This window comes from Nipponia nippon, unplaced genomic scaffold (genome assembly GCF_047370975.1).
Source record: "Nipponia nippon isolate SJK-2023a ecotype South Korea unplaced genomic scaffold, ASM4737097v1 scaffold_1, whole genome shotgun sequence".
NCBI classification, from domain to species: domain Eukaryota; kingdom Metazoa; phylum Chordata; class Aves; order Pelecaniformes; family Threskiornithidae; genus Nipponia; species Nipponia nippon.
Genome location: NW_028262290.1, coordinates 87,297,400 through 87,306,745, shown reverse-complemented (window position 1 = coordinate 87,306,745; position 9,346 = coordinate 87,297,400). Strand labels below are relative to the sequence as shown.

General features: G+C 37.9%; 1 long non-coding RNA gene across 1 annotated transcript; it reads right to left on the bottom strand.

The window, feature by feature from the left end:
- Window positions 1-1,010: 1,010 nt before the first annotated feature.
- On the bottom strand, window positions 1,011-5,883 carry LOC148057453 (uncharacterized). The gene is made up of 5 exons (XR_015699817.1): window positions 5,709-5,883; window positions 5,248-5,272; window positions 4,180-4,254; window positions 2,739-2,924; window positions 1,011-2,130 (listed from the first exon to the last, which is right to left on the bottom strand). It is a non-coding gene; the product is annotated as an uncharacterized LOC148057453 (long non-coding RNA).
- Window positions 5,884-9,346: the final 3,463 nt, after the last annotated feature.

The window sequence follows — 9,346 nt, the reverse complement described above, 5'->3', positions numbered from 1 at the left end:
GTCCATCTATCATAACTAGTCCGTCATTTAACGAGTCAACTACACTTGGCAACAGTCAAAATTACCATTTTAAAATTCCTTCTTAAGTGAAATTTCTAAGAGTTACTGACTAACCTAAGTGAGCAATATACGCATCAAAAGAAATGGAATCAATTTGAAAATGACTGGCACATAAGAAGAAAAAAAACAAAACCAAACAACAAAGCCCAAAAGAAAACCTAATCAGATTTACATCCAAAATAAGTAACAGATTGATTTCACTAGTTTTGCCTATTTGCAACAACCAGTATCTGAACCATAGGAGACGAAGAACCAAAACCAGAATGACATGATGCTTGATGGCTTACATACATGCGTATTGAATAAAAGAACATTAATGTCCTGACATCATAATCTCCTGACATCATAATCAACACATAAAATGCTCCTACATGGTTATGAATATTGTTTTTATATTAGTAGGGCACCTAAGGACAGTGACATGTCAAGAGAAAACCACAGAAAAATTGACACTAGGATAGCAAAGGACCATATGATATATATTCAACGTCGTGTTTAGAAAGTATACAAATTTTGCTGTTTAGTATAAAAGAAGTGCACAAATAATTTAAGTCTAACGATAATTCATTTTATTATTATTTTAAATCAAGTTCTGTTCTTTAAGTGGTCTATGGCTTCTTATTTTAGAGAGCTGGTCACAAGAGGGCAACATAGTTACATACATATGGAGCAGTTCTGACATTCCACCCAATGGAAATTAATAGTATATAAAAATACAACAATAGGGTATGAGAGTTGTTTATTGATCAGTGTTCCTAACGGAGTAAACAGCAGATTAAAATTACAAAAGTTAACCTTAACTCTGTCCCTCTATACAGGTTCCATAATACAATCTGGTCAGAGTGTAACGTGGTGTTTTCAAATAATATGTAAAGGTGTCATACAATTTTCACTACGTTCTTAAAGGATGTGCCTGCTTTCATTGGAAATCCATACAACTTTTGCCAGATCTGTACAAGCGTCCCTCTTTATTGCACAGGAAAAAAATAAATCAGACATGTAAACCAGAGAATAGTCTGAAAATGCCACTGTCATTGGAACTTCATCTTCTACAATATTCTGATGCTCTCTTTTAACTCATTGATTACATATTGTTTTCACCTGTAGGAGTTCTGACTCATTCAGAAAGAATAAACTAGGTCACTTAGAGATTAGGGAATATGAGACATTTGGGTAGAATATGGGTAGTATATTGAACCTTAATTCCCGCATTATTGTTTTCTTAAGGAGATCAACAGCATCAACAAAAGTTCTTCAGTGAACCAGTCCTTAAAGGAATATTTTATTTGTTTGTTTCAATGTCAAGATTCTCCTTGATAAAAGCAGAGGAAAACCTTCCAGTAAGATTTCAAAGTAAGTTTTTATTCAGATCTAGCCTTACAAATATTCTGCCAGAGAAAGCTTTGTAGATCTGATATTCTGAAAAAGACAAGGGCTATTGTCTTAGTGCTGATTATCACCTTCAAGGTTATCACTATGTTTATACTGGATTTAAGTCATATAACATACAAAAGAGCCAAGAGAATTCCCACTATAGGTGCAATGCTGATCAGCAATATTGTCATTATTAATTACCACAACAACATCACAAATTGTGTACAGGAAATCAACTGGAACAAGACTTCCAAGGACTCTCTGACAATGTCAGACAAAAATAAGTTCCAATCACTATAGTAACAGCTGTGAGCAACCTTCTGGTTGTATTGCAGTCAATGGCAAAACTCCCACAAACATCAGAAAAGCCTCGAGTTCATTCTGTGACAGTCATCCATGAGCCACACAACTAGCATTGACACTTCAGATGTGAAACAAAAACAATGAATTTCTCTACAGCTTGCTTGTAAACGAATGCATCAACATTGTCTAGAGTGCTTGAATGCCTAACCTACATACTGAAAATTCTGTAAAGCTGAAGTCCAGCGTCCTTTGAGGACAGAGACTTAAATATGCAGGTATGTTACTTGTGCAATGTATTCCTGAGAAAGGTCTGTAGATTTTTTTTGGTTTTCTTGTCACAGTCAGCCTGCCACTCTTCCCTTGTACATTGCAGTTTTCAAATTGTTCTTTTATCTGGGGTGAAAGAAAGATGGGAAGAAGAGACAGAGAATATAAAGGAGAAAAATAAAATTTAAGAACAAGTTCCAGAAAAAATTCTAATTATATTTATTAAGAAATGAAATATTATATTGAAAATGAGAATCCGAGCAGTTAGAATTAAAGAAAAGTGGTATGAACATTTTAATTTATCTAAAGTTTGATGATTTTTATTCTGAGGAAAAAAAAAATCCTGTTTTCATCATTTTTTTCATTTCTAACCACCCAAAGCAAAATTAGGACCAGTGAGTGCTTCTCTTCATACACTTTGTTGTATGGAGGGCTTAATGAAATTGTAATTTAATGTGACAATTTTTTTGAAAGTGTAGTCTGTAACACACCAGTTCACTTAATCCCAGACCTTCAAATGTCATGATCTTTCTCCTTATCAAAATGTCATAGCGGGGAGGCAAAGATGAGGTGTTAGTCGTTTTTATTGCTTTTGTCATCATAGTCACATGGCTTTTCATCTTCATGCTTTAACTCACATAGCACACAAGGTCTGTGAGCTGACTCCCTTGGAGCTATCCTGAATGAGATCATCTTATTTTAACAGCTCGCTCTCACAGATTTCAACATCCTACCTCTTGTTCATCTCATTGATCATCATGGTCTTGATCCTTCTGGCAGTCCTCTAGTCACATTTCTTTCTAGATCTTTATCATCCACAAGCATGCACTTTAATGTCTAAAATCCTGAGACTTCATAGAATCCATACTGCAGTGTCAATTTCAGTTAGCTATTCTCAGGTGAACTCCTGAAGACTTAGCCTAGGTTTTAAGGAGAAGCCAAGCTGCAGTTACTTAATTGCTGCATAAAATAATTACATTAACAGCTGAAGAACTGTTAGACTACACCCTCCTGATAGACCACCCAAGGTGAACTAAAAATGCAGCCACATTACAGCTAACTCAGGGAAAATAAAGGCATGTCACACGTATGATCAGTCCCACTGACTGCCATATATCTGTGGAATCTGTACTTAAGGCTAACGATTTGTGTGGAAAAAAGTAGGTGATGCACAGAAGACAACCACAACTAAACAAAACTCCATGCCCTGGTGATTGAAGTCTGGAGGAAGAGAAGAATGTGCTGAAGCCATTTTTAAAGCAAAACTCTTTATCAAGCTGTAAGACAGAGAGAATTAAATCTCAAAACAATGTAAAATGATATCTGTACTAAACAGTATGAATAGCAAGTTAGTAGGACAACATTAATTCCTCCATGGTTGTAGAGTAGAAAACCCAAGGAGCTGATCTTGCTTAGTAGTTATAACTAACAGTAATTTGAAAGAGCTCCCAAGTGCAACAATCAGACCAGTATTCACTGCTTGAACTGAAATATCCTTTTAACCTGCAAGAAAACTGTAGGCAGGTGATTTCATAGAAATAATTTCCAATGATCCTTCCATAATTTTACTTTACTGCACATCTCAATAAAAAAGAAACATTATAGCAAAATATACAATACCGTTTAAGAATGGTAGTGGTCTGTGAAAAGTAAGACGTGCATGAAGTATTTAGTTTTCCATATACTGCAGAGATTTATTTTAATCCTTATGTGTTCACTTTCACTACTCCTGAGATAATTCTTTGTGCACTCCCCTATGCAACACAAAACATTCTCCAAGGAGAGGTCAGCTACCTCAAAACTCCTTCCACTTCTTTCTTCAAGGAACCCAACATGAGTGAGTAATTACAGAAATTTCAACAAGCAAGCCTCTCCTATCTCCTACTGGTCATGTCTTTTAAAGGTACTATTATCCCCTAATGACCTGTAAAATCTCAGAAAGAAAGGCAACACATAAGAGTCCAGCTGCTTTCTTTCTCTGCTTAGCTTCAGTGTGATGGAAATCAGGAACCCCTGACTGCGTTATGGCCCTGTGTCAACTCTGCTGCTGCTGCTGTCACCCATGGTAGCTCTCTTTTCATGACAGATTCCTCCTCATTAGCTTTTGCTTTCCTACCGCTGGTGAAATTCACACACTCATTCTGTTGTACAGCTACATTTCAGGCTGTCACTTACCTAAAACTCAGTGCCTCATCCAAAGTCCAGTGAATCTTCCCAAAATTTTAAGATTATTTGGATCTGATCTGTGATCTGAAAAATATAAAAGAACTTGGTTAATTGGTCTTTTATGTTTCCTGATTTTACCACAGTCAACACAATTTTGACACTCCTTTCAAAGAGCAAAGGAAATTCATGCTGACATGAACCTTTTTCCCCATGTGACACATTCAGAAAAAATGAATTCCTTGCAATAGAAAAACACAGCAGAAATTTCACTGTAGTACTGTGAGGGACAAATAAGTGTAATGGGCTGCACCAAGTCCTGTGCTAAAGCACTATCTGGTTAGAATGTTCTCCTAAAAAAAAGCAAGTCCTACTCACTCAATCTCTAAGTAACAAATATAAACATAAAATAACAATAAGAAATTTCATAAAAAATTCTGAAATAGATGTCCAATAATAGTTGCTAATATTTTGGTGACATTCACAAGCAGCTATTTATTCTAACATTTGCACACATAGCTACAAAATCTTCAGTCCTTTCAACCAAATCTTTTCTTTTTCGTAAGTACTCAGCTTGTATAGCTTCTTATGGAGTCCAGTGGGAGCCAGATGCACTCATAATCATTAAAACCAGAACATGTTTTCACAGTAGCTACAAAGACACATATTTCCAAGTTGATTATTGGAGTCATAAAGTGAAATGTTGATCTCACTGAAGTCATAAAATTTTAGAAAAGTCAGCAGTTTATTTGAACAAAATTTGAACAAGTTCCTTTACTGTATGATTTTAAAATTACTATATATGTGGAACCAAAAGATGGCTCCCACAGAAATGTCTGCTACCTTGGACTGCTTGAAGACAAGATAATACATGAGTATTTTTTGACAGCAAAAATTGCCATTTTATCTCAGAATAAAGTTTAGTCAGAAAAAAGATCTGACTGCCCTTGGTGAGTTGGCTGTGGCTAAGGGCCAGACACCCACCCAGCCGCTCCCACCCCCTCCTCCTCAACAGGAGACAGGACAGAAAGAAAGATGGAAAAGCTTGCAAGTCAAGATATAAACATGGAGATCACTTACCAATTATGGGCAAAACACACTTGACCTGGGGAAAATTGATTTAATTTATTCCCAATTAGAGTTGGATTATGAGAAACAAAGACAAAAACAAAAACCGCTTCTCCTCGTGCCCCTCACTTCTTCCCAGGCTCAGATTCACTCCTTCATTCCCGACTCCTCTACCTCCATCTCCCAGCAGCGCGGGGAGATGGGGAACTGGGGGCTGCGGTCAGTCCATAGCAGCTCCTCCCTGCCGCTCCTTCCTCCTCACACTTTTCCCTGCTTCAGCCCGGGGCCTGCCCAGGGGCTGCAGGGAAACACCTGCCCCAGCGGGGTCCCTCCCGGGGCCGCAGGGGAATCTCTGCCGGGGCGCCTGGAGCCCCTCCTCCCCTCCTCCCGCTCCCCCCTCGGGGCTCGCAGGGCTGTTTCTCACCCTGCTGCCCTCAGCCCCGGCTGCCGGGCAGCGTTTCGCCCTTCCTCACCCAGGCTTTCCCCGAGGCGCCCGCCCGTGGCTGCGGGGCTCAGCTGGGCCCTGCGCTGGGGCCGCTGGAGCCGGCTGGAACCGGCTGGAACCGGCTGTGTCCGGCGCGGGGCAGCCCCGGCCGCTCCTCACAGGGGCCGCCCCTGCAGACCCCGCTGCTGCTGCTGCTGCTGCCGCCAGCGCCTGGGCCCCTGCACTCGGTACGCAAGCTCTTTCACATGAATATTGGAAAGTCTTAAATTAGGTATCTTGTGAAGTTGTTTGATCAGAAAAACCTGCAAATGAAGCTTTCCAAATTGAACAACACTTCTAGACACTAAGTCATTCTGGAAAGTTAATTTAAAAGAGAAGTCTGAAGCCAGCAATGAGGACTTGCGTAGCTGTTTGATGCAGGGCTGAGAGAGCCCTTAAAAATGTACTTTTAAAATGTGGGACCTTACAGTTGTTTTTTCATGCTTTTCAGCTATAGAAAATATTTCGTTGTGCCTCTTGAATTTCCTAAGAATTGCAAGTGTTCTGTTTTTCAGGAAAATCACATAACTTATGCCACTATGTAATTTTAAACCAGGTTTTTCTTTAAAACACAGTTTTGTTCAGCTTGTCATTTGTTGTTCTTTCTATATGGAATAGTTAGGCGGCCATTCTGAAATCTACAGTGATACATGTTCAAAGTATTGGTAGGGCTGGTCCCCTTTTAAAAATAGTAGATGATGCAATACAGAGTCATTCCTAATAAGGAGGTTCAGTTAATGGTATGAAAGACCAATTAACAACTGGATTCCACTTAGATTTTTCAGCAATTAGTTGTGTGGTTGTTCTTTTGTAAAGGCTGAAATGCTGGCAAAATGTGTGTGTATGCTGGAAGCTTTTCCCACAAGGGACATAGCATGGCAAAACCTCATACTCAGAACTCACTAATCCAAACAGCTGAGATAAATACTAACAGGGTGTTGCTTCTGCAAGAATTCCTGTTCTACACAGGCTAAAAAGTTACTATTTCCTTTATTTTATCTCCTACCAATATTCAGTAAAAGGAACAACTCAAGAATCTATATGAGAAACATCTTCATAACATTAGGAACCATTGCATCACACCGATAGGGACTTTCACTGGCCTGAAAAATTATATATAGCCTTCAGAAATGTTTAAATCAGTAAGGTTACACTGTATTCTGGAGTTCAGAATTTTCATATGGTTACAAATAAGCCTTGATAGTTTGTTCTACTACATTCTGGGTCAGAAACTCAGGATTTAGTCCGAATTACTTCAGTAAGTTCCATATTTTATTGTCTTAGATATGTGCTTTGGATAGGGTGGGGCAATAGGCAAGAAAAAGTTGTTTGGTGTTTTTTTTTTTAATAGCTGTAAAATGCACAGATGGCAGATAGATAGCTCTTCTAGCCATACTATTCTCTGTTGTTGCACTTTGGTAAAGACAACAGAACTCAAGCACAAAATCTGCTTGAGTTCAGAAAAAGACAGCAATAGTTGAAATCTTCCTCATAAGAAGGGGAAGCGATGCGCAATGCCCATCTGTAACTCCTCTAAGAGATTTTAAATCTATTCATTATCAGACCGAAGACATTCTGCATTTTGTCAACAAAAATAATAGTACACATTGTCAGATGCACTGCATTTCCACAGCTATGCTTTTTTGACAGAAAAGACAAGTAAATAAACCCCAATCTCCCTCTACTTTGCTTAATTTGTTTCTGCTATCTCAAAACAGACTATTATTGTGTTTATAAATCAAAGCATAATGCATCTCAACTGCATGACAATCTCAAATGGGCTGAACAATTTGGGGGACTACAAACTGCACACACATCTGCTGGTGAGGCACAAAGATCTAGAAATGCACAAAACTGGCAATCTGGAGCATCCCACATGCTTCCCTGTCATAAACACTGTAGTTAATGCTATGTCAAGACAATGATAAAAAACATGTCAAAGTTGAGAAGCAATCTAATACCAAAACCTAAGACTTTCCTAGATAAGATTAAATTATTCAACCTCAACAATTGGGACTGCGGTACTGAGGAGAGCTTTGAATCAGTTAAGTGAAGGGAAAGAGGACACATCTGAAGACACTGAGAATACTGCCGGTTAAGAAGTTCTATAAAAGTAGATTGTATCCCTTAGAAAGTTGACACACTTCATGAGAGCAGATTTAGGGTATTCCAACATAGGGTAGACACAGATACACCAAGGAAAATCTTCAGCAAGGCTTTGCTCATTTCTCATTGAGCCCTGGAACACCTGATGGAAAGCCTGGATTTACTCTAATTTATGCTAGCAAGGCTCTGAACCAGTCCTTTCCCATAATCTCCACTCCAAAGGAATAATCAGCTGTCCTGACTCCAAGAGTTACATGTCTGAATATCAGTTTAGCTCTTTGATCAGCACCTATGGGTGTAATTATGACTGCAAAAGTCCATGTGAATTTTTGCCTTTAATGGCAAGACTTTAGTAAGGAATAACCACAGGAGCAAAAACTTTCTCAGATTACACATTGAAATCCAGAATTTAAATTGATCCCTCCTCCTCTTTTCCTGGGGGTTTGTTCCTTGACTTGTGTGTTTAGCCTCAAAATCACATTTTAGTCTTTAAAATGTTGCATTTAAGATCTTTATGATACAATTTCATGCTTTTAGTTCATCTGACAAAAAAAAAAAAATAGCAGATAACAGCAGAAATAAGAACTTTCAGCAGTGATGGAGACAGTTGATGATATCAAGCAGAGATTTAATGGGTTTACTGGTTTTATGCCAGTCTGTAGGCAAGAATTATTTACAGCACAATATTCATTCAGGCCTTCCAAATTTTGTTCAAGAAAAGCAGACTTTGGATACAGCCAGCAAAAATTATTCCAAGCACTTTTGCAGTCAATTGAAGAATGAAGCTGCTTGACTAAAAGTGGAAAATGGAATATATTATCCTATGATATTACTTCACAAATTGAAAACAGTTGTTTGAAAACATTTTTCTTCTTTACAAAAGTGGCACTTCCTTTGCATTTCACTTGCACAGCAAGGCTACACTTCCCCTCTTCCTCCCCCCTCCCCCTTCTCAAAGTAAAAAAAAATAAATGCAACATTAGGAAAATGAAGACTGGCATCAAGCTATCAAAGAGTACATTCTAAATTAAAATTTTCTGGAAAGACAACTGCATGATTTTTCAATTAAAGATTTATGGCCTTGATAATCCTGGTAGTTCTGTATTTCATGGTAAAGTATGTAGATACTTTAAAAAAATTATTTTGTTTTTTACTAATGGATAAAAGTAACTTCGCCAGCACAACATATCTTAGATGCTTTCTTACTTAAACACATGAATTGAAATCCATTAATTAAAGACAATATAAAGCTAATAGAACAGGATGCACAATTTCTATAATGGGACAATTCTGAAAATGTTAATCTATTTAGGATTGGATTTTTTTTAAATTCAGTTTGATATGTAGTGTCACTAAAAAGACTTAGGAGCTCTTTGGACAAAAATATTTGAACCCAATATTACAAGAACTCCTATTTAATCCCTTGACTAAAACTTAGCCCTCTAAAACTAGCAAAAACTTACTGTTTGAGAATGCTAATTCCACTAAGTAGGAAAACAGAGAGATGTTAGTTTTGTCATA